General features: G+C 41.3%; 1 protein-coding gene across 1 annotated transcript in view; it reads left to right on the forward strand.

Moving 5' to 3' along the window:
• Positions 1–26101, forward strand: part of LOC131028080 (protein ACTIVITY OF BC1 COMPLEX KINASE 1, chloroplastic) — a 197635-nt gene that overhangs the window by 69901 nt on the left and 101633 nt on the right. The gene's annotated exons all lie outside the window — the stretch shown is intronic.

Raw genomic sequence — 26101 nt, forward strand, 5'->3', positions numbered from 1 at the left:
AATCGATATGGGCCACCGTGTAGCCATTTCAGTCAAAGCATATTATCATGATTCTATTATGAATAATGAAGTTGAGGGATTATTGAATACAAATTAGAATTTGGTTTACAGATCTCCCATGAATCATTTCTAGAACCTATTTGCTAGCTATTTAGGATAATAAAATTAAGATTGAATCTTTAGCAGATGAATTGTGCTAATGAACCACTCGTGTTTGGAATTTTCACCTTTTGGCGATAATGTAGATGTTGCTTAACTTTCTTTGTTAACTCAATTGAATGTGACTTCTGGCGAACATCTTGCTTTCTCAGAAAAACTTTTTGATATGAAAACTTCAGATTTTGCCTGTCAACATAGCTCTTACTAGCTTTTGCTGAACATATGTTTATTTTTAAATGTTATGTATAGCTCATTTCTTTTGAACATATATCTCATGAAATTTTGAATTGCCAATGATGTTAAGGGTTTTCCTAATTTTGTAGTCCTATGCTTAATATTAATATTTCCTTTTTGTAAAGAAAAAAAGAATATGAAATTCTAACGAGATGATCCTCCTCACCTCTAAGCCATTTCTATTAAAGCATTATGTAAAGTATTTAGTATTGATAATGATGAAGCTGAGGTTGATTGAATATAAACTGTACTTTGATGTTGTCAGGATTGTGTATGGAACGTATTTGCGAGCTTTTCAGATGAGGGATATTGGAATGTGTTGTGACCATTTCACACATCATTCCATCATGGATGGGGACCCCCTCTTTTTGCCAATAATTCTAAGTCTCGGGTAGTTTGGTAGTAGTCTAGTCTCCCTTTAGGATGAAATGAGTCATATTAGTTCTCAAGAAGATTAAGGGATGGAGTTCAAAAGTTTATCACCGGATGATGTTTCAAATTAGATCAGGATGTCGGGCCAGAATTTTGAAGTCAAGAATGATCAAGGGGATGAGAGCAAGCATCAAGCAATAAAGCATCTAACATGCCTAAACCCTGACTTGGATTGATTACATAAGGACAATGCCTTAGCAAGAGTTGAAGGATAGGCTAGATTAGGTCAAACTGACTGAAGTGAGGAATGTCCCTCACTGCTCTGAATCCACGGCATGTCCTTCACCTCTTCAAATCTGCGACCTAGCTAAGTGACTTGCAATTGTTTGAAAGTTTGGATTTGTTGCTTTAGGCAAACTGAGGAATGTGAGAGAGTTTCAAATGTTGAAGGGAAAACAATGTCCTTCATGCCTTCTTTCCCATGGCATATCCTAAGGAACACATCCTTTACTCCTTCATTTCCCCGGAATATCCTTGGCACATCCCTTGCATCATCAAATCCCCGACATGTGCTTCATTGCATCCCTTACCACCTCCAATCCCCGACATATTACATCCATCATCCTCCTAAATCTCCGATCCATCCTAAGGCATATCCCTCACCACTTCCATCTCTCAACACATCCATTTCCACTCAAAATCTGCGGCATCCCTTGCACCTTCTTTCCCACGGCATGTCCACTTATTTACATGCCTTGCCTTGCCAAATCTGTGGCACATTATATCCTTCACCCCCTCCATTCCATGGCATATGCCTCTCCACCTCAAACCCGCAGCATATGCTTAGCGCCCTTAAATCCACGACAAGGCATGAAGGCAAGGTTGGTGCTAAAGGAGATGAGGGAGGCCGATTCTTAATCAAGGCATTTCAAATGAAACATAGCCATTGAAAAATTGAATTTGAATAAATAAAATAATAAAACATTGCAAATCAAGTCGGCTTTTGGCATGGGAATTTGAAATTTGGGAGTCATTAAATAAAAATGAAATTGAAATTTCAAGTCAGCCTTGTGAGAAATAAAAAAAACCCAAAAGACATGTCTCCTAAGATCAGCGCCTATAAGAAAGAGTTGATTATCACTTCGTTTGATCATCGACTCAAGCGAATTTTTATCTTCTTTCATAAGCAGCGATTCACTTTCAAGAAGGGTGAATTCCTTTCAAGGACAAGAAAATTCCATCTTAGGAGAGGCAAATTTGATTTACAGCCAGCAGACATGAAGCCTGAGATCAGTGAATTTGTCCAGTGGAACAGGCAAATCATTATCATCAGCAGTGAATCATCCACAACAAAATCAGCGATTTTGATCTGCAATTAAAGGAAAAATCAGCGAACTTCATTCTTCAATTAGCAAACCCTCAGGCAGCAGCAAGCTGCCACAGTGATATACAACAATTTTGAAGCAATTTTTGCAACATGAGAGGCAGAATTTTAGCATCAGCGTTTTAAAACAATCACTTACAGGTCTGAGTTTGACATTTTAATCACTTTAAACACCACAACCAGGTCTGATTTTATGATGTTTCAGTCACGAATCAGGGTTTTGAAGGGCTTTTACAGATAAAATTGAAAATTCCTTTCAACATTTATTTTCAAAACCCTTAATTTGCTGATTCATGTTCCAATTGAAATTCATTGTAATTTGCTAATCATCTTCTGAGCAAAGTCTGATATTTGACAGTCTAGGGTTTACAACAGCACCTAGGGTTTAAGCAACCTAATGAATTTTGAGCTTTGTAAGGAGAAAATTGCTGTCCTAATAGGTGAATTTCAGTCTTATATGCATCAGTTACCTTCAAAACCCTAACTTAAGGAACTCTAGCAGGTAGAATATGGCAGCCCCAAAAGCCGGAGGTGTCACAAGGTAGGCTCTCATCGAGGAAGATTCAAGAGAGATGCTTCCTGAATCAAAGATCACATCAATGTGGGCAAATGTTGGAGACACCGACTTGGGCAAGATTGACATGAAGAAATTTCAAGGCCCTCTCTACACAAGCAAGCCTACTGAGTCTCAAAGAAGATGATCAAGAGTGGAATCGTCCAAGCAGTGGGTTTTCTTCCCAACATCTAGTGCAATGTACTAATGGTTGAATGTGCCAGACACTATGATGCTGACACGAGGAAAATAATTGCACTAGACAGCAAGGCCTTGGCATTCTTATCAGATATTGCCATCAGCGAGGCATTCAACATACCCGAGCCCAAGGATATGATAGACAAGAATAAGGAGGGAGCACTGGTGATCTATGAGGATGACCTTGACAAGTACTTAGGATCATCCATAAGTATTGGTTGTCAAAGGCTAGGCCCGCCCTCAACAAAGTAGCTTGCCTAGCAAGCTTCACCGAATTGACTTCAAGGAAGAATTTAGTGATTTGATTACCTTGCTCAACAAGATCATGGGAAGTCCACATGCTTCCTCATTTGAGAATTGGATGTTCTACTTCATGGAAGTAGTGACAACTGGAAAAGAGAAGATCAGTTGGGCAAAGATTATAAGCAACAACCTCGATCTACAACTAAGAAGACTTGAGCACACCAAGCAGTTTTATATGAATTCCCATATCATCTACTCACTAGCACAAGCCTACGAGTATACGGGATTGATGTATAGAGGCCCAATGGGGAATGGAAAAGGAGAACTAAGAGTATGTGAGAATTACACATAACTGCACTTCCATAACAAGGCGCATTATCGAAGGGTAAATGATGCTTTCTCCATGCATATAACAAGAAAGTTGCAAAGTGGCATCCATCAAAGGTTATTCCCGCAGGCACAAGAGTTGGTGAAGAAATATGGTGCTTGGTTCATTTAGTTTCCCAAGTTCACCTACATAAGAGTCCAAGGGTGCTTATCCCTGCCATACAAGCTTCCACGCTATCCAACCGACAAGATGGTGTTGTTGGAGCTAATGAGACAGTTGATTACATACGATAGGATTCAAAAGAACAAGCATGAGATTGGGATTTCCTTCCCGGTTTTAGTCCATTGGAAGCATGTCCATCCTTAAGAAATCTGGTGCTTGGTTCATTCAATTTCCCAAGTTCACCGACATAAGAGTTCAAGGATGCTTATCCTCGCCATACAAGCTTCCACGCTATCCAACCGACAAGATGGTGTTGTTGGAGCTGGTGAGACAGTTGGTTACATATGACAGGATTCAAAAGAACAAGCATAAGATTGGGATTTCCTTCCCCATTTCAATCGGACAATCATTAGAAGTATGTTGATCCTTGCAGGCAGCTGAGAAGTCAGAGGAGGAGACAAAATTTTATCCCCTCACCAAGTATCCTTTAAGAACTAATTTTGATCCATATGACAACATGAGGAGGGATGGCAGCGGGCAGCAGCCACAGGCATAGGCTGCACATAGAGGACTATTGGATGAATGCCAAGGATGACTTTGAGATTAGAAAGAAGATGTTTTCCAGGTTGCTTATAGATATCATTAGGATATGTAGAGTGTTTCCAATCCTAGATCAAGCACAAGATGATGGAAAGCGTCTCTAGTGTGCTTATGAGCAGGAAAAAGACAAAGAGATGCAAGTCAATTGGATTGATGTAGAAGTCACCGATATGAATGAGCTAATGAAACCCGCCATGGCTTGCACACAAAGATGGGTGGATAACCAAAGTAACAAATCAAAAAGTCAGTTCCAGCTTACCTTTGATGTGATGGGAGATCCAGATTTGTCAGACGATGAAACAAAAAGCGTAAGCATGAGCGAAAATACCACTCAGTCAACTCAACCTAAGAGCTCCAAAAGAAAAGGAAGTCACATGGAGGGATCAAAGCAGAAGAAGCAAAGGACAAGTGCAAGTCATCCTTCCACTAGCACCTCCTCCATCCATGAGGTCACTGGGAACAAGACGGCCGTCAATGAAGGACAATCATCTTGGAAGGGAGGTAGTGATCAAGGTGTGAATGAATCACTAGAATCCACTATACATAATAATCAAGGAGATAAGATAGCTAAGGGAAAGCAGCTTCAAGTACAAGATCCTCCAAGAGTACAAGAACTAGTTGCAAATGATAAGGCCACTGAGGATGATATATAAAATGATGATGATGAGACGACTTCTCCGCCCCGAGTAGAACAATGATGCAAGGAGTTACAAGTAGAGAAAGAGTGATCCACTATTCTGGCATGGCTACAAGAAAGAATTAATAAGGAAGTAATAGTAATTGAGGAAGAGACAATCGATAACTTGGATGACTTCTTGAATAGAATTGGTCAGATAGAAGAGAAGAAGAAAGACACCAAGATTTCAAAGATCACAAGAGATTGTGCAAGGTCTCGAATCATACAGATAGCTACCCCAAGAGTAGACAAGCTAGAAGATGAGATCACCATAGACGAGTATGATTTGGAAACAATAAAGTTAGGTCCTACTATTGAATAGGCAATGGAAGATTTGAGTGATACGGTAAAAATAGTCCAAGACTTATTGAAGATGGAGATTGAGAAAAACAAGAAGATCGAGGAGATGAATTCCTTGAAGAATGATGTGTAGTAGCTTAGAAATGCCATAAGGCAGGTTGATCATTCAAGCATACCTTCATCATTGCTTCCACCTGATTCAATGGATGAATTGGAAGAGATGAGAAATAACTGCCAGCTGTTGAAAGGATGGATTGATAGATCCTCTATCAAAACAAATGTGTTTGTGGAAGAGCTAGTAATCATATTTGATAAAGTTTTTGGTGTTTTTGATGGGACTCAAGTCCTCATGGCTGCTTATAATGTTTTTGCTTATACTAGATATTTCACCATCCCGAGACTACAAGCATTGATGAAAATACCCAAGCAAACCTTGGTGAACACTGGAGTGCTAAAAGAAGGACAATCGTACGACTTCCACAAGTGTTAACAACTTGCTCAAAATGAGGAAGATTAAGTTCGAAGATATTAGCAACGGTTGCACCCAAGTTGAGAATGCTACTAGCGTGATACATGACAAGATTGTGGCAGCAACAAAAGTAATCCTTGGAGAAGAAATGAAAGAGGAAGTCCACATAGTAGTTGATCGATTGATGGAAAGAACAAGAAGTATCTTCTTCGAGGTAGGCGGATCACTTTTGGAAGAGCAGTTTGAGAACATTCAATCCTTCATGACACTAGTTGGCAAGATCAGTGACTTTGGGCCTGAATGAATTTTTGTAACTGCCTTAGCTGAATTGAGCTTCATGGAAGATCAGTTGAAAGTCATGCCTAATGCTCCAGTAGACGAGCTCAACTGCACATGTCTAGATTCATCGAATTTGCTTCTAAGGAAAGAGATAAGGGGAACAAACTTCTAGATGAAAGTTTGTTATGATCCCATGTGGCATCTATTTTTCGGATTGGAGGATTGTTCCTCGTAGTTGTTTACCCTCTCGAGTAAATGGCTTAAAGCACGTAATGCAGAATAATAATGCCATAGATATTAGATAAAGTATAAGAGATGTTATTCCATTCATAATCGTGTCTCACAAGTTACATTCGGAAGTATATAAAGGTACCGAGGGGGTGCGAGTGCCAACCGTCGCACCGTAACCACCATCCCTCGGTTACCGACTAACAAAGACAATTACAACTTAATTAACTAGTTTTATTCGTGTACAATATTGCCGCCAACATCATCCCCCCCCCCAAAAAAAAGTAGTCTCCAGGCGACTTACAACAAAATGGAGAATACATGGGGACTACAAAACCCAAAATCAAAAACTAAGGGGGTGCAGAGGGCATCCCTGATGAAGAAGGCGCCGGTGGTGGTGTAGTAGCGGACGCCAATCGCCCACGGAGTTCATACACTTGCTCCGTCCTCCTCTTCAGGTCCCGCTACCATCTGCCGCTCCATGGCAGTCTTTACCATATAGGCTGCCTCCAACACCTCCTTATCCTTCTTGTCCACACTCTCCAGTGCACTGACCAATCGAGTCTCCAACTGCTCTCTGGATGCCCTTTCCTCTTCCAACTTTATCAGCAAGGCAGACTTCTCTACTACTAAACTGTCCATTGTTGTTTGAGTTTGTGCCACAGTAGCCTCCAGCTCCCAAAACTTGGCAGTCAGCTCCTCCCGAGCTATCACTACTGCTACCCGCAAGGCCTCAACTGTGGTTGCCGTCTGTTGTGTCCTCCGAAGCTCAAGATAACCTTCGCAGAAGGCCTGCTCCACCTCTCTCAACAACGATTGCATCCGGGTCTCGCCAACCCCCTCAGTGAGGCTCCAAGCCTCCAATATCGCCTGGTTCTCCGTCTCAGGCCACCCGACACACTCAAAACACCTCTCAAACTCCTCTTTGCATCCGGTGCGGGAAAAGGTCAACAACCCCTCCATCCGCTCAACCATGGCGGCATCCGCCTGGAGTGTGGGAGATGACACAAGCCGCTGTGCTCTCAGAGTCATCTCGGCAATGAACTGCTCCAACTCTCCTGTACCCTGCTGTACTCCCACAGGCACCCCCTCCTCTCTGTAAGGACTGGTTACTACAACCGCAGGGGGTGATGCAGCCCTCTGAAGTGCCCTACTACTCGGAGAGCTCCCCTCCTCGAGATCAATAATATCCAAGGGATGCATGGCCCTGCCTGGAGATAGAGCGGCCTCTCCCATCGGTGCCACGGGCGTGAGCTGGTAACGACTTAGCCACGCACTGAGGTCATCATGGAGAGCGCCTGCTTCCATCATTGCCTCTTGCATATAGCCTGGCAAACCTGGCACATCCGGCACATCGTGCACATCCTGCTCCATGGAAGCCCCTGCACTCGCCAAGGTACCCGAGCCATCTTGTTGAAGTGAGGCCACCCCAAAGTCAGTCCCTGTTGTGGTCTTGACCCGCGGTGGTGTCATCGCTATCGTCACCCGAGACTGCCCAAAGCTAGGAACTGGCACCGTGGTGACTACGCTCACTGTCCCGAATGACCATGACACCGCCAACTGTCAAGTCTCTGGTAAGCGTGTTGGTGTAAAGTGGACCTGAACCTGTGATGCTAAAACAGACCCTTCTGTACCCGCCGATTCCACTACCTCCTCTTCAGGCAATTGGTCACCTCTTTTTCCTGCCAACCAAAAGCTCCCTCCGCTCACCTGGGAGTGTCTGCGGATTCCTCCCTGCCGCTATCTGCATCGGACTCTTTTGTGTCGGCCTCCGTGTCTGACATGGCGACCTCCTTTCTTTTTGTGCCCAGACGTGCCTCTGCGCCATGTGCCAAGACGTCCAAGTGCGACCAATAAAATATGGGCAGCTGGTCTGGTGCAACACGCCCTTGCGGCTCCAATGGTTGTGAGCCTGGGGTGATCTGTGTGCGGACTGCATCGAGGAATAACCCAATGGCGTGATGCGGCATGTAAAATTTCTTGTATTGTAACGTCATGAACTCGGCCATCCTATCCGCCAATAGTGATGCCCAATCATACACCACCCCATTGTGCAGCCCATTCATCAACACTATCTGTGCGATAGCTATGTCAGACGCGCGGCTGGCACCTGTGAGTTGACTCTTCACCACGGACAATAGGCATCGCCATACTCCCTTGGCGAAAAATGTTTTCTTTACCCCCCGACTCTTGCCTGCACTTTTGAGGCTATCTTTTTCTCCCTGGATGAGGTTATCGCGCAACATCAACTGCAGTATTGTGGCACGGTTTTTCGGAGATATTTTCTGTTAAGTGTATTTTTTTCCCTTTCAACCCCAGTATGCCAAACACCCTGCTGAACTCGCCTGCCGTGAATGAAATAGTTATCCGTTGGTGTTGATAATCAAATACAGACTGGTGGCGGTGTCTGTCATAGTTGCCAATCATGGCACGCAAAACCACCTCAAAGTCCTTTATACAAAAAACTGGCATCTGTACGGCCCGATGTACCTGTGCCTGGCGAAGGCTTTTCTTTATTAGGTCATCGTGAGGTGTCTTTGCCCACCAATTCCTACAGTCTATTCCATTCAGACCTTCGAACACAATATTATTTGCTGTTACCTCATCCTTGTCCTTTGTCGTCGGGGGTTTTGGACAATGCTTCTTGCTTTTCTGACTGTTGCTCATCCCGAGGCTGCCTGCAATATGCACACCAGATTGCAAAATTCGTTTGTTTGTGTCTGCACTGGATTTTGAAGCTTTTCGCTCTCCCCGCAACTTGTCTTCTAACGGCTGTAACCGTTTTTGCCAAAATGCCTTGTTCTTATTTGTGTCCATTGGTCTCGGATTAATTCCTTACTCTGCTTTTATAGCTTTAACTGCCAGCCCGCCACTTTCTGCCACTTCCAACTGCCTTCCAACTACCTGCTGCCACTTTCTGCTTCCAGCTGCCAGCGTTCCCCTTGCTCCTGTCGGTCGGTAGTACGGTGTATGGCGGGGTGCGGTGTACTTGGCGTGCGGGTGTGTGGTGTCCAATCTCCTTCCTCCACGATTTCGTTTTTCTTACTGTTGGCTGGGTCTGCCTTGTGATTTTTCCCTTGGCCTACGTTTTAATTTTTTTCCTTTGGCTTGCGTTTTTTTTCAATTTGCGCTTTGGTGTTTTAATAGTGGTGGAGATGGTGCCACCGTACGATGGACACACGGTGCCACCACACGGTGGCTCGCGGTGCCGCCGCACGATGGCACGCGGGTCCACCGTATGGTGGCACCGCGGGGTCATCGTGCGGTGGCACCACGTGCCATCGTTCGGTGGCACCGCAGGTCACCGTGCGGTGGCACCGTCTCCACCACTATTAAAACACCGCAGCGCAAAGGGAAAAAAAACGCAGGCCAAAGGAAAAAAATTAAAACGCAAGCCAAGGGAAAAATCACAAGGCAGACCCAGCCAACAGTAAGAAAAACGAAAATTGGGGAGGAAGGAGATTGGACACTGCACACCCACACGCCAAGTACACCGCACCCCGCCATACACCGTACTACCGACCGACAGGAGCAAGGGGAACGCTGGTAGCTGGAAGCAGGCAGTTGGAAGGCAGTTGGAGGTGGCAGAAAGTGGCGGGCTGGCAGTTAAAGCTATAAAAACAGAGTAAGGAAATTAATCCGAGACCAATGGACACAAATAAGAACAAGGCAGATTGGCGAAAACGGTTACAGCCGTTAGAAGACAAGTTGTAGGGAGGGCGAAAAGCTTCAGAATCCAGTGTAGACACAGGCAAACGAATTTTGCCATCTGGTGTGCGTATTGCAGGCAGCCTCGGGATGAGCAGCAGTCAGAAAAGCAAGAAGCATCGTCCAAAACCCCTGGCGACAAAGGACAAGAATGAGGTAACAACAGATAATATTGTGTTCGAAGGTCTGAATGGAATAGACTGTAGGAACTGGTGGGCGAAGACACCTCACGATGACCTGATAAAGAAAAGCCTTCACCAGGCACAGGTACACTGGGCCGTCTAGATGCCAGTTTTCTGTATAAAGGACTTTGAGGTGGTTTTGCATGCCATGATTGGCAGCTATGACAGACACCGCCACCAGTCTGTATTTGATTATCAACACCAGTGGATAACTATTTCATTCACGGCAGGCGAGTTTAGCAAGGTGTTTGGCATACCGGGGTTGAAAGGGAAAAAAATACACTTAACAGAAATATCTCCGGAAAACCGTGCCACATTACTGCAGTTGATGTTGCACGATAACCTCACCCAGGGAGAAAAGATAGCCTCAAAAGTGCAGGCAAGAGTCGCCTCACAGGTGCCAGCCGCGCATCTGACATAGCTATCGCACAGATAGTGTTGATGAATGGGTTGCACAATGGGGTGGTGTATGATTGGGCATCACTATTGGCGGATAGGATGGACGAGTTCATGACGCTGCAATACAAGAAATTTTACATGCCGCATCACACCATTGGGTATTCCTTGATGCAGTCCACACACAGATCACCCCAGGCTCACAGCCATTGGAGCCGCAAGGGCGTGTTGCACCAGACCAGCCGCCCATATTTTATTGGTCGCACTTGGACGTCTTGGCACATGGCGCAGAGGCACGTCTGGGCACAAAAAGAAAGAAGGCTGCCATGTCAGACACGAAGTCTGACACAAAAGAGTCCGATGTAGATAGTGGCAGGGAGGAATCCGCAGACACCTCCCAGGTGAGCGGAGGGAGCTTCCGGTTGGCAGGAAGAAGAGGTGACCAGTTCCTTGAAGAGGAGGTAGTGGAATCGGTGGGTACAGAAGGGTCTGTTTTAGCATCGCAGGTTCAGGTCCACTTTACACCAGCACGCTTACCGGAGACTTGTCAGTTGGCGTCATTCGGGACAGTGAGCGTAGTCACCACGGTGTTAGTTCCTAGCTTTGGGCAGTCTCGAGTGACGATAGCGATGACACCACCGTGGGTCGAGACCACAGCAGGGATTGACTTTGGGGTGGCCTCACTTCAGCAAGATGGGTCGGGTACCTTGGTGGGTGCAGGTGCTTCCATGGAGCAGGATGTGCCGGATGTGTCAGGTTAGGATGTGCTAGGTTTGCTAGGTTTGCTAGGCTATATGCAGGAGGCAATGATGGAAGCAGGCGCTCTCCATGATGACCTTAGTGCGTGGCTGAGCCGTTACCAGCTCACGCCCGTGGCACTGGTGGGAGAGGTCGCTCTATCTCCAGGCAGGGCCATGCATCCCTTGGATATTATTGATCTTGAGGAGGGGAGCTCTCCGAGTAGTAGGGCACTTCAGAGGGCTGCGTCACCCCCTGCGGTTGTAGTAACTAGTCCTTACAGAGAGGAGGGGGTGCCTGTGGGAGTACAACAGGGTATAGGAGAGTTGGAGCAGTTCATTGCTGAGATGACTCTGATAGCATAGCGGCTTGTGTCATCTGCCACACTCCAGGCGGATTGAGCGGATGGATGTCATTTTCCCATTGGCTGAAATTTAATGATTTGCAATAATTAGGTGTTTTGTTGTAACAAACCCTAATTAGGGTTTAGATGGCATGATCTTGGCCCTTGATTTTGATTCAATCTTGGTCATTCATTTGAATTGAGAGTACAATATAAGTTCAACACATTTCATTTGTAAAGGATTGATTAAGAGAGATTTGAAGAATTGTTGCTTTGATGTTGCCAAAAATAATAAAATCATTGAAGTGTTGGTGACTTATTGTGTTTGGAGTATTTGCTTGTTTCTTCATCCTTTTGAGAGAGAAATTAGAACTTAAAAAACAAAAAAAAAGATAGATTAAAATTTGCTTAAGTATTTAGATGAATGGAAGATCTATGTGCATGATTGATGGTGAAATTCTTATGTTTACACTACTAGTATTTCATTGATTGTGAAGTATCTTGCATGGTCAACTAAACTCCTTTAGCCAAGCTTAACTTCAATTGCTACTTGCTCATTGATATGCATCCTTTTGATGGTGTCTATGCCCTTGGTGGTTATTTGAACATCATATGCTTACCCTAGAAGATTGCACTAGCTTTGTGGAGTTGTTCCTCGCATGTTAAAGCAAAGCTTAGTTGAGTTTTACTTGAAATCATCCATCATCCTTGCATTCTTAGCTTTAGTTTAGTATTCCTTTACCCTCAACCCCTTCTGCACTTTTTTTTGTCAAGCGATCATTAGTAGTAGTAGTAGGAAAAGAACTTCATTGCATATCATTCGTAAGACTAAGTTCATAAAGCATTCCTTGTTGTCAAAAGTTTCGTCTCCTAGAGAACAATTACGTAAGTCCCCTTGGAAGAGCAACAATCACATTAACCATTGAAGCTATACATACGTCAAGACCTAACATATATTAACCTTGAAGTCATCTCAAGTGATCCTAGCACTTAGCATTTGAGAAGATTTTGTTCAAGAGAGGATAGAGTATTCAATACTTTATTCTGTGTTTGAAGTGTCATAAAACGCACATCAACAAAATGCACCTATTGTACAAAAATTAAGCTCATGAATCTCCTCCATTGAAGATGAAACTAGAGTATTTTAATTACTATAGATACAAAATATCAAAAATCTACTAAGAAGAATATGATCACCTTATGTTGCGACATTTCAACAAACTGCAGATTTTTAAGTAAATTAATGTTTGCACAGCTCATAGATTAGTAGGAAGGTACAAGAGATGGTGAATGCGTATGGGATAAACTTGTTGAGCATTCAGTGGGAATAGGTGAAAGGGGAATAAAAAACATCTGATCTCTCAAAGGATGTTAGCTAGTGTTGCATAGAAACAGATATGGTATAGATACATGTACTGTGAATTTTGAAGACCCCCTATTACAGATCGGGCTGGATATGACAATTACAAAATTATACACATATTCAATTATGTGCACTTCTAAGATTCTAAAAGCATATAATATACTATATGGCACTAAAAGTGTATTTTTATACATATTCTGGTTTTTTATATTTATTTTGCTGTATTATATTTGTCTTTAATTACAAATCCTATAACAGGACAAAATTGAAATCTAGATTTTTTAAAGGTCACCAAGTGATTAAACGTGAGATGTAATAACCACCCTATATTAATTTGAAAATTTAACAACTGAAATGATCTACACTACCATGTCCTTATCACTCTTTGATCACCCAGTTCCCAAGATGGGCAAGGTTAGAGTATACAGTGTATAGAACCATACCATCTAGAATGCAACAACTTGAAAGAAAGACACTTGGTGCCAATGCAGGCCAAACCTTTACTTCTTTAGTGGAGTGTGCTGTGAAAGAATTCAAAAGAAAGCACTTCAACGCTTATTCAGCGGAGTGTGCAATTACTATGAGCACATACAATTCTCGCTTATTCAGCGGATTGTGCAATTACATAACATAGTCACTTCCACTTATTCAATGGTGAGTGCAATAACAACAGCCATAACTACTTCAACTTATTCAGTGGTGAGTGCAATCACAACAGTCAACCACTTTCACTTAATTAGTGGTGAGTGCAATTACAACAATTACAACCACTTCCACTTATTCAGTGGTGAGTGCAATTATAACAAGATTCAAAGTTGAGACCAATGGTGGTACTACCATGATGGCAGCCTGTTAGACAAACATTCAACAGAAACTAATTCTTAATGCCAAGATAGTATAATGATAGGAAGTTCAATATGACAGGAACTTCAGAATTATGCAGTGCTCATATGAGAGAAATCAGTGAAAACAGAGCAAACACCTGGACAAGCTATCTCATATCATAAGAAGGATTCCTGAGAACTGATTTTCAAATCAGAGAAATGGAGATCAGATGTTCATTTATTTCTGTCAAAGATTGGATTACAAATACTGTGGATCCTTCAAGGATCGGGTTTCTCCCCTGTCAGACCCGTCTAATCCCTCCTTTCCCCTCCATTCTGTTTCTTCCAAATCTTTCCCCAAAAATCAGAGCCTCCCAACAACTGTTCGATGCCTTCTAAAAACTGATCGGGCCCCCGCAACTGCCACGCACCAACATCCCCAAAAACCAACCTTCTCAACCATTCACCGTTGGTCTTTCCTGTCCATCTGGCAACAGTAGAAGTGAAACTTCCCCATCAATCATCTCTCCCAGAATGTGTCCACATGTTAATAAGTTGGAGATAAGGAATCTAGCACAAATTGAAAACAATTAATTTGCTTAACAAAACAGAAAAGAAACAAAACTTAACCAAGCCAAAAATGTGAGAAAGGCGATGCCCCTGCTTCATACTGTCTAGGGTATTACAAGGTTAGATCAAATGCATTACAAACATAATATAGAAAGATTGATTGCTGTATGTGCTGACATAAAGTGCTGATCGTAAATAAAGACTTCTGCAACATCCCAGAAGTGAACCAAATTACATAGATAAACAAGTATTCAAATACCCAACATGAAATATACCACTGGGAGATGAAACAAGGCAGATTAACTGTCATAACAAAACTGAATACACTGAACCAAATTATGCAGGTCTGGTGGCACTCTATCGCTACTGTTCAACTGTCATAACAAAACTGAACACACTGAAAACTGCTGATAACTGAAATTTGACCAAGACTAAAAAATTATAAGATCCACCAAAACTAGAATTTGCATTGTAACTCTTAAAGATTGGAAATCCATCTCAAACTTTCTAAAACCATATACATGAAATATAACTTAAAGTATAAGTAAGTAAATGCCACTTATACTTAAAAGTTTATTTTCATGTATGGCCTACCAATATGATGTAGCCCCTTAAAGGGAGTGAATCCCTTCCTCACTTCACCCGCCCCCCTCACCAGCTACTACGACCAGCCCACACAATGGTATGACCTGCTTAAACTTCATGCTTCACTCCTAGTAGCTTAGGTGACAAGAACAAGTCTGTACAGCCAAGGAACAATGATGATTTAACAAGATCAAAAAACTCTTGTAGGTATGACCCATGACGTAGTACAACCAGCATAGGGGGGTGGTATGGTTAGCCCAACAATTCCATCACTTAAAAACTTTGCTAAAAAGGAAACTCACCAAAACAACATCAAACACACTCTGCAAGTCAACTCACTAGAACACATCAATTGTACCCATTATCACAAAAAGATTGGAAACTTCACTTAAAAGCACAATTGTGGCTCTTGTATGAAACCACCAAGACTAGCTAGGGGTTTTTTGTCCTTGAAACTAGTATTTTCAAGAGGGTTTTGTCCTCAAGAAAATTAGAGATGAACACAAGTTCTCTCAACTATAGAAGCAAAAATCATATCAAGTTTAACCCCAATAATGAGCTCTCAACCTTCTTTTATAACAGTTTGGAGGGAAAATAAAATAATAATAATATAAAAATCTCCCTTTTTCCTTCACAAACTCTTTTCTCAAATTAAATAATTCATTGTTCAAAAGCCCCTTAGGCGTCCTCTTGTAGGCACAACTTAAAAGACATTTAAATAAATAATTATACCTCAGTTGCCTTTTTAATATTTCCTCCTTAAGACAACTTCAGTTATAATCTATGTTACCCTAAGTTTCCGGAATGGGGGGATGGGGAAATAGGTTTCCGAAATGGATTTTTTTTTGCCATTTTTGGGGATGGAGGGGACGGCTATATAAAAAAATAGGGAAAATTTAAAATATATAGAGAAATTTCAAATACATATGATAACATTGATAAATCATTCATCATATACATTATGCATATCAATTGAGTTGAATTGATAGTTCAAATGAGAGTTGAAATTCATAAATTCATATACATGATGTAACTTAATAGTTAATACATGAGGGGCCGTCACCCCTTGCCCGAGACATTTCCATTTCCAGAACAGCCTTGTTTTATCTAGGAAACGTGTCCTTGGGTAACACTGGTTATAATTATTTAATTAATTAAATAAATCACCCAAGTTGCAAAAACCATCAAGATAAGATAAATATGAAATTTCAATTACACCAATATGTCATTGAGGACTTAGGATGATGAACTGAAGCAACTTGGGGACTATCTAAAATTAACATGCTTATCCAAGTAGTTTAGAGAGCTCCCAAAAGGTTGGAATTGTATTTTGAAAGTACCATGAGGCTCAACAAGATCATTTGAACTCATTGCCATGAACAACACCATTGCTTGAATAATCTTGTGCTTTCCAATAACTTTGGATTTCTCCCTTGCTCACCAATTCGCCTGCGAAAAAACTCGGAAAATAGACTAATAGTTCACAAACCAATTATGCTTGAAAACGGGACAAGACATGAAAATATGTTAGGTCCATGTTAGAAGATGGCAATATGGTAGCATGCCTTTGTGGTTTATTGAAAAACATCCAGCTACATGGGTCTAGAGCTTGGCTTGCTCTTCTCTTGAGAGACCCCTGTCTGTACATTAAGACCGACTACAAGTCCATTAGTAGATGCATGATAGCTATACAAGCACATTAGAGTAAAAGTTACATATTTTCAGTCTGTTTTGCTCATAGATGAAATGACATTATAATTCTGGAAAATTTGTGATGATTCTTTTTCTCAAAGGCATGAATATTGACATATCATTGCGGGATAGCAAACCAATGGAAATTCTGAATGGTAACTAGTATAATCATTGTAAAGAACAACATCATAATACCATTTAGATCAATAGAATAAAAACATAGATGAGACAATATTGACATTATCTTCATTGTAAACATATGTAATTTACAGTATCCCTGAGTGACATAGGCAATGCAATACACAAAGAGATAGCTTCCCTAATACACAGCAAATTTTGTTTGAATGGGCTTGACCACTCTAGGTGTGTTGGTTGGTGAGAACTTCCTATACAACTTGTACACATCCACCCATGGTAAGCTGGAATTGCAATAATCATACACACATTATTTAGTCATTGATTATCCCCTTACTAATTCTCTAATGTCTTATTTATTTATAGCATCATAGAAAAATGTCTATAATCTTTTCTACAATGTTCAACTAATTATTTCAAATAATCAAGTAAGGGAATTGTTGATGTGTTTTTAATGCACTTCAAACATAGAATAAAATGCCAAATGTATTCTATCCTCTCTTGATCAAAATCTTCTTGGATGCTAAATTGAATGATCAACCAAGATGACTCCAAGGAATAACAAGATTAAGATCATGAATAAAGGAAGATCAACCATCATCATCACATTGAGCAAATTGAGTAATGTTGAGTATCAAGAGATATTATTCAAACACTTTGTGCTGATCTATCAAGTCTACAAGTGCAAATTGAGATGGCATCCTAGTCATCATTCAACCAATCAAGAGATTTTACGTCAGCATGTCCAAATGCGATGCACTTGACTCATCTTATGGAGACACAAACTTTGAGATACTGTTGATGTGTGTTTTATGCACATAACATTAAGAATAAAATACCAAAGTAATTTACCCTCCCTTGAACAAAATTATCTCAGATGCTAAGGATAAGATCAACTAAAATGATTCCAAGGTTTCTACAGTCAGGTCTTGACGAGTGGGAAACTCAATGGTTGATGTGAATTGCTGTTTTCACTTGGGGACTTACACAATTGTTCAAATCAATTTCTCTTATCATGGATGTGGAATGGGTGTGTTGATAACTTAGGATATGGCAATGTAGTTCTGGACTCAATTCTAACAAGACTTACTAAAAAATGGCAAAAGGTAATAGGGTTCTGGAAATCTATTCTAAGCCTAGGAATGTAGGAAATGATGAACAAATTTAGTGCAATCAAACTAGGCAAGGTCTCACCATCAAATCGAACAGATTTTGACACAAACTTAGCTCAATCATCTAAGGTATACTTCATAGATTTTCAAACTATTACCATCAAGCATTGAGACCATCCAAGTTGATGCATAACAATGGATATGTAATAATTGAAGTTAAGTTTGCATAAATTTCTAGTTGACCATGCATGACACACTTACAATCAACAAGAGGCTAGTGGTGTGAATTAATAGATTCCACACAAATATACTCAACAATTCTTTCATTCAATCTAACAAACATTGAAAGCAAATTCTAATCTAACTTAGAGGAATTGAGAACCTTGAATGCAAAACAACACTTGAAAGACAAAATCACCATCAAGTCGAACAATGATTTATATTCAAAAGCTGCAACATATACCAACAATTCTACAAAAAATCTCTCTTACAAATGAGAGGCAATGAGGTATATATAGAGTCTCATACAAAATGGATGGCCAAGATTAAAACTAAATCAAGAGCCAAGATCATGCCAACAAAAACCTAGAGTTGGCCTAATTAGGGTTTACATAAAAAATGGAGCCACCAACATATGGCCTAATAGAAAGATACCTAGTCATCAAATAGAGAATCTTCTAGAAGATTCTTTTCTGCATCTCTCTCTCTCTTAGCATACTTCAAGAATCTAGCCAATACAGAATCTAACTCCATGGAAATGTTGGGTAAGGTATCTTGCTGTAAATCAATCACGTCCAATGCATCCGAGCAAGCATCCAAAGTGCTCTCCCAATTTGGCATAAGCTTTTGCGAATTATGAACATGAAACAACAAAGAGACCAAATCGTCTATTTGACTCTTCTTCAAAGAGTCCAACTGATTGAAATACATGAATTTCATTTTGTCTCTTAATTCTGCTAAGTGTAAACCACTAGCCTCACTGACATCAACCCCCAATAACTCCTCAATTGAAGCAAGGATCTTCAACTGAATATCATGAATTGATCCTTCCATCTTTGCACTGTTAGGACCCGGAGGCAACTAAGAGGGGGGGGGTGAATCAGTTGTCAATTAATTTCAACCCAAATATAACTTAATCAAACTTGATACTTAATACCAGTAAACCAAACTTAATGCCGGTAGACAGATTAGCAGTAAATATTAATACCGGTGAAACTCAAAGCATAGAACAGAAAGAGAAACAACATCCACAACACATAACACAGAGATTTGTACGTGGAAACCCTGTAAGGGGAAAAACCACGGTGGGAAACCTTACCCACAATCAGATGATGCTACTGCAGATAGTATGTGTGTACAAATGGGGTCTGCACATGCTGGATTTAGTACTGGTTAAGCTCTGATAATCACCTTCAAACCTTCCTTGAACCTTCTCTATGGCCTGCTCATATGATCTTCAATATTTGCACATACCATAACCTTATAATATTTTGCTTCCACTTCCTACTTCATCTCACAAATGAGACCTTACATATATACCAAAACCTAAGACCAAATGTGTAGGTTGGCTTACTAAGAATATTACAATTAAATCAATTACAAATAAGTCAAGATGCGATGCATCATGTCGGCTCAATACATTTACAACAATATCCAATTAATTAAATCATCTCCATAACGTGCCGTGCTGATCTGAAATAGATAATGCATGCCGGTCATAACCTAGACCAATTTGCCGGTAACAAATATGTCAACCTGTTTAGACCAATAACCAAAATACCAAAACCAAGTGTCCAAACCATGTCTTCAACATAACCAAGTGATCTCTAGAAGATAACAAGTCATCCTCAGTACCGGTGTACAATATAACCTGCTAATGAACAATATACTGGTGACTGTGCATAAGTCACTGAACTTGCCGGTGAACATAATGTGCCGGTTCAACATAACCAAAGATCTCCAGAAGGATAAGTGTTGACATCAATGACAAAACCAATGCAACACATCCATAATACCAACATGCACAACTCAGTTGTGTGCTCTCATAAGTTGATTTTTTCATGGCCAATGAACAATACCAGCCATGGAAATCGTATCTATCCCCATTGTGCACAACATTCTCCCTAACCAATGTGGACTTAGGAATCTTCTTCAAAGCTCTGAGGCGTGGAATAGTCTTCTCCTGAATAGGTTTGAATTCTTCCCAAACTCCCTCCAAATACTGTATTCAGAATATGAGCCTTCTTGTCATGTCAAATGCCTGGACAAACTGAGTAAGAAAATCATCCGCTTGTCTCTTTGTATTTTCAATCCATTTCTCCACCTCCGAGAGTATAGCTCTCGCTGCCTCATAATGTGAATGTAGTCCACGATCAATTACAATAGGGGAAATGAGGGTGGGATTCTCACGCCTTATCCCTACAATATACTCTCTAAGTTTGATATTCTCTTCGTTGTACTACTCTTTTTCTTCAATTTCTCTATCCAATCTCGCACTGATGACCTTGAGGTTATCACCAACCTCCTGAAAACTCTTGCTCTCTTGTAGTACGGCCAAGGGCAACTGAAGTAATTTGGAAATCCATGGGAGTAGCAATGTTTGCCGTCACACCTCCAATAGGAACAACCACCTGCGCAATCCTCATTCTTGTCTCATCTTTAGCTATGTGTGACAAAATCTCAGCTCTCTTAGGCTCTTTCTCCTTATTGCTTCTAGCTAAGTAGTCATCATTGTCATCAATAGGCAGTGCCTCTTATCATTTTCTTACTTTTCTCCATACTCCTCATCAGCCAATTAGGAATAGCGGCCATCTCCATACCATCATCGAGACGCATCTCTCGATCAAGCCCTCTCAATGCCGAGATAACATCATCATCATCATCAGGATTATCCCTGGTCAAATCGTATACATTCTTTCCCAAACTAACCTCCAAAAGGACAGTAGGGGATCTCGACTGATCATAATCCTCATTAGGTGGAGCAGATGTTGCTGTGGCATGTAAATCTTGAATATTTTCTGGCAATATCACTGTGTTTGAACATTGCTCAGTCCCCTTGTTTTGTTCTGGCACTTCAACTTCCTTGATTGATGAGACACTGAGGGGTAGTGAAGGAATGATAGGCGAAGGAATGATATTGTTTTGCTTCTTCTTAACCTCCTCAATCTTCTTCCCTCTAACCTTGACTTCTCCTGGTGTGTTCTTCCTTCTCTTGGGAGCTTGACTCTCCTCATCCGCATGAATCTTGATATCACTAATAGTCCTCTGATCATCTTCGGGAGAGGATTCATCCGGTTTCATCTTTTCATAAGTGAAGCTAACACCCATATCAACTAATCTGTTCTTTTGAATATCCACCCATGCTCGGGAGAAACTCAAGACCTCTCTCATCAATACATTCAAATATTTTTCTTTTGGTTCTGACCAATTAGGCAATAGAATCGCCTTCTTCATTTCATTTTCATATTGTGGATGTGTATGATCCTTGCCATCTAACACTTGGTCAGGAATGAGGAAAAGTCCACACTTCCTCATGAAATCCACTGACATTCTGGACCACATTCTTCTCTTTACTGCCTGATGGTCCATTAGGTTGGCCCAATAATCTTCTATGTCTACCTTGTGGATGAACTTTTCTCCCTTGATCCTTCCAACTTTCTTAGCTGGATCAAATCTTTCTCTTCTCTTAGAGTATGTTGCAAATCGATAGAATGGAAGTTCCTCCTTGCTGTGCTGGTTGCTAAGGCGGATTGGCAAACCTCCAATGTCTTCCCAACTGAAATAGGAAATGACATGCCTATTATGTGCTTTTCCTTCTGGATGGAATCAAACTCCAGAAGCAGTCTCACCACTTCCAACAAGATCGCTCTGTCAGAAGGATACCTAGGAAGCCTATAGGGTTCGGATTGAAATCCATGAATCCTAAGGTATGTGAAAGTGGGAAACTATATATACCACGATCCATATTTCTCTATCAGCTCCGTTGCCTCCTTGGACAACCTTCTGTGGACTCCACCTTGCAACATTCGCGTTATGTACATTGTGAATACATCATTCACTCTCTTATAATCTTCAATTCGATACATGTTCAGATGTGGATAGCACTCATAACTTTTGAATTGTCCTTGTCCATTCCCGACTTCACCTTTGCATATCAATCCCTTGTATGTAACAAATCGTGCAAGCAGGTACACCAAATAGGAAGTCATGGCGAATAATCTGGACCGCTCCACATTCCTCAGCTGAAAATCCAGATTGTCACTTATAATTCTAGACCAATTTATCAATGTTCCTTTTATACAATCCTGGATGAAATAGAACATCCATCCACCGTATATTGCACTGTAATGTCCCCTTCTCACTGATGATCTTCTAGTGGTCCATTAGCCTATTCTTGAGACCCGTAGGCTAGGTGGAATGAAGAATGAGGGGTCCAACATTGATGAAACGAGGACTTACTATTTTTAGTAAGTTAGGGAATGGCCATTCTAGTGTTACTGTCCTATTGAGCTCTCCATGTTTTGCCTCTGGACGCGATGATCATGCTTTTCTGAGCATTAGTTCTTGACTTACTATTTTTAGTAAGTGGCAGTGTGGCACAATTCTATTTTTGGCAGTAGATAGGGTTCTGATTCTGCAACAGTTTTGTGGTCGTCCTGGCTCAGTTTCATCCTAGTTGTGTTAATAATCAGTACGGGAGTCATATGCGACATAATTAAATATTATTTCCTTATCCTAAGGTTTAATATTTAATTAATCTAATTATTTGCGTTTGATTTATTAAAATTGGGATTAATGCCTATTTTATCCCAAGTGTTTGGCAAAACTCGTGTACTATGGGATGGCGAAATATTTTAGAGGAATATTATGTTATATTGCATCTCCATTATTTGCCAAGTAATTAACGTGGGTCCCTTCCCTTTTGGCGTGAGGTTTGACTTATGAAAAGTGGCGCTACACTTGGGTGAAATGAAATGCAAATGAAGGAGTGGCATTTGGAGGAATTTGCATTTGATTTTAGTTGTTGAAGAGTTATAAATAAGAGCCTTGGGCTCTCATTTGAGACATCTTTGAAAATTGCATCGTTATGCTGCCGGTTTGGCTACTGAAAATCTGAGCTTCGAATTATGGCTTCCTAGCTAAGTCTCAGTTTCGTACTTGTAAGATAGTACCTAGCTGTGTTCTTGTATTCCCATTGTTGATTGGTGAATGAGTTGCAGATTGTGGAGTGTTCTATGCTGGATTTGAGTGTTTCCGGTTGCTGGTCGCGGGATTGTTGAAAGTATATTTTGCTCACACCTCTTAACTAGGCGACTCCGTCATTCTGGGTACAGGCTCATCCTTCCTTCCTAGCCATGGCGATACAATGTGTGAGTTTTTAGCAGTTTTAAATAAGCAATGAATTTACTAGATAAAATCGATCTTCCGAGGCATAGCGTGGGTTTTTGCACTCGCCATGGCTAGGAAGGAAGGATGAGCTGGTACCCAGAATGATGGAGTCGCCTAGTTAAGAGGTGTGAGCAAAATATACTTTCAGCAGCCCCGTGACCAGCAACCAGAAACACTCAAATCCAGCATAGATACAATGTGTGAGTTTTTAGCAGTTTTAAATAAGCAATGAATTTACTAGATAAAATCGATCTTCCGAGGCATAGCGTGGGTTTTTGCACTTGCATTGGGATGTGTGCCAAATGAATAGTGGGTTGTTTGGGTTGTAGTTTGGATTGGATGCTGTTGTTAGTGTTATATTGTGGGATTGGGATTGATTTGAGTTGATTCGGGTGAAAAATGAGGGAGTTATGAGCATTTTGCTGTTTCCATAGGCTGCTGAATTGTACTTTCAGCCTGCAGATTAGTTGTAACAGAAAATTATATTCTTGCTGTAGAAATCTGCAATTACTCTTCTCATCTCATCTCTATTTTGTAAGGTTGTTTCAGTAGTACCGATCATCCCTTCTTGCTGCTCTTAATTGTAATCTCCACTGCATAAGTGGAAGAGGCTGGCTTGCCGCCTTCTAAGTTTTGTAATTGAGTTTTTGTACTCAGACCTCTCACTGAATAAGTGGTCGAGTTATAAGTTCAATACAATGGTCCTCCCGCTGAAATATGCGGTAGAGTGATAGCTTAATGTAATGTCCTCCCGCTGAAATACGTGGTAGAGTGATTGAGTTTCAGTTCTTGTCATGTTTTCCTTGGCTGGTTTACCGCCAAGAGTTTGGTTTCTATCCTGCTGGATAAGCAGAAGGGGCTGGCTTGCCGCCCAGGCATTGTAATTTTCAGTTTGTTTTATGGTGCTAACGATCCCCAGAACACCGTATGCTCTCACCCTCCTAGCTTTGGCTCTCAGTGAACAAAAGGTGGAAGGGTTCCCTTTTAGCAGTTTAGATTATTTCTCTAACCTTAAAAGGTTGTTGTGTTTACTTGTAACTCTTACTGTTAAAAAAACAAAAGAAAAAATTACTTTGATATTACAGTGGTATCAGAGCTGGTTTTCTTGCTAGCCTGTGAGAGTTAGTGGGTTCTGAAGTATCCATGAGTGACAAAGATGTCAGATACTACAATAGAGAGCAGAAGAGACAACAGTTTCAGGTTCCGATAGTGCCAGAAGAGGACACTTTGTTAGAAGTGCTGAGAAACAGAGGAAAGGATTTAGATACTTCAGATTCAATGGATTCAATGGCTGATAGGACCACAGACCCGAATGAAGCACTTGATAAAAGGCAGATAGGCAATTTGCTGCCATGATGGACATGATGTCCCTACTGCTGGCCAAGCTTAACCAGAACGTTGTTGGGACCCCTAATCAACCCAACAATGGTCTAGAAGCTAGCACTTCCAACGCTCCTGTGGGCAATAGGAATGGGAGTAACAATGGAAGTAACAATGGAGGTTCAGCCCCAAAGCCTTTACAACTTGTCTTTTTGCCAAAAGAAGTACAACAAGCTGAAACAAAGATACCCACAGCTGATAAGATAAGAAACAGCTACATGGAGTATGCTTCCCTTCCCGGTGAGATCCGAGATATCCTAACTTTGGATCAATTCATGGGTCAGAAAATGAAAAGAGGAAGGAGGAACGACTACAAGTCTGCTGCCCCAAGAGATTTCCAGCAAGCTCTTGGAAGAGTGACCTTAGCACACTTTGATGGAAGCGCTAAGAGTATAGCTAGAGCATGGGTACAGAAGTTGGACAATTACTTGTCCTTGAGACCGATGCCGGAGGAGGACGCCATCAAGTTTGCTACCTTGCACTTGGATGGAGTGGCCCATGAATAGTGGTACCATGGGTTGGTCACCCTTGGTCACAACTTAGTCACCACCTACGCTGATTTCACCAACAAGCTAATTGAGAGATTTGACACCAGGGATCCAGAGGTGAAGTTTAGAGAACTTGCACAACTTAGGTAGCAAGGTTCATTGGACACTTACGTGACTGAATTCCAAAACATGTCAGTCATGGTGAGTAGCATCTCAGAGAAGCGATTGGTTGTCCTTTTCACTAAAGGACTTGAAGAACCATTGAGAGGATGGGTCAAAGCTTTTGATCTGCCCACCCTAGCAAAAGCTATCAAAAAATCTCGAAGCATGGAGTTGGCTGCCCCAAAGAGTAAAATTCAGTCTAAGCCTTTCCCTTTTAGAAAGGACAAGAAGAAGTTCACGAATTAGACCAAGAAGTTCTCTCCGTGTATGGATGATGGGCTCCGTCAAGAGTTTCAAAGAAAGAATCTATGTTATTCTTGCAGAGAATTTGGGTTCCCGGACATAGGTGCCATGGAAAGGGGAATTTGCATCAGATGGAATGCTATTTAGAAGATGGATTAGATTTTGAAATTTCAAAATAGCAAACTGAAGTTGAGGACGAGTATGAAGAGGCTCCTGAAGGGCCTGAATTTGGGTCAGAAGATAGAGAAGTAGTTGCTCAACTACCGAGCATCCACAAAAATGAATCCTTCAGAGTTCGGGGCGTGATTGGAGAGCATCATGTCATTGCTCTCATTGACACAGGTGCAACACACAACTTCATTGATGAAAGGATTGTTGCAAAAAAGGGACTAGTGGCAGAGGAAGTTGAGGGCTTCAAAATCATGGTAGCAGATGGCTCCACTATATCCTGTAACCGAATGATTTCCAACATGTCTCTGAAGTTGGGAAATCATGAAATCAGAGATGATTCTTTTGTAGTGACATTGGAGGGACTGACTATGCACTCCTCGGGATTCAATGGCTGAGATCTCTTGGTGAGATCACACTAAACCTACAAACCATGGAG

This window comes from Cryptomeria japonica, chromosome 4, assembly GCF_030272615.1.
Source record: "Cryptomeria japonica chromosome 4, Sugi_1.0, whole genome shotgun sequence".
In the NCBI taxonomy this organism is placed as follows: Eukaryota; Viridiplantae; Streptophyta; class Pinopsida; order Cupressales; family Cupressaceae; genus Cryptomeria; species Cryptomeria japonica.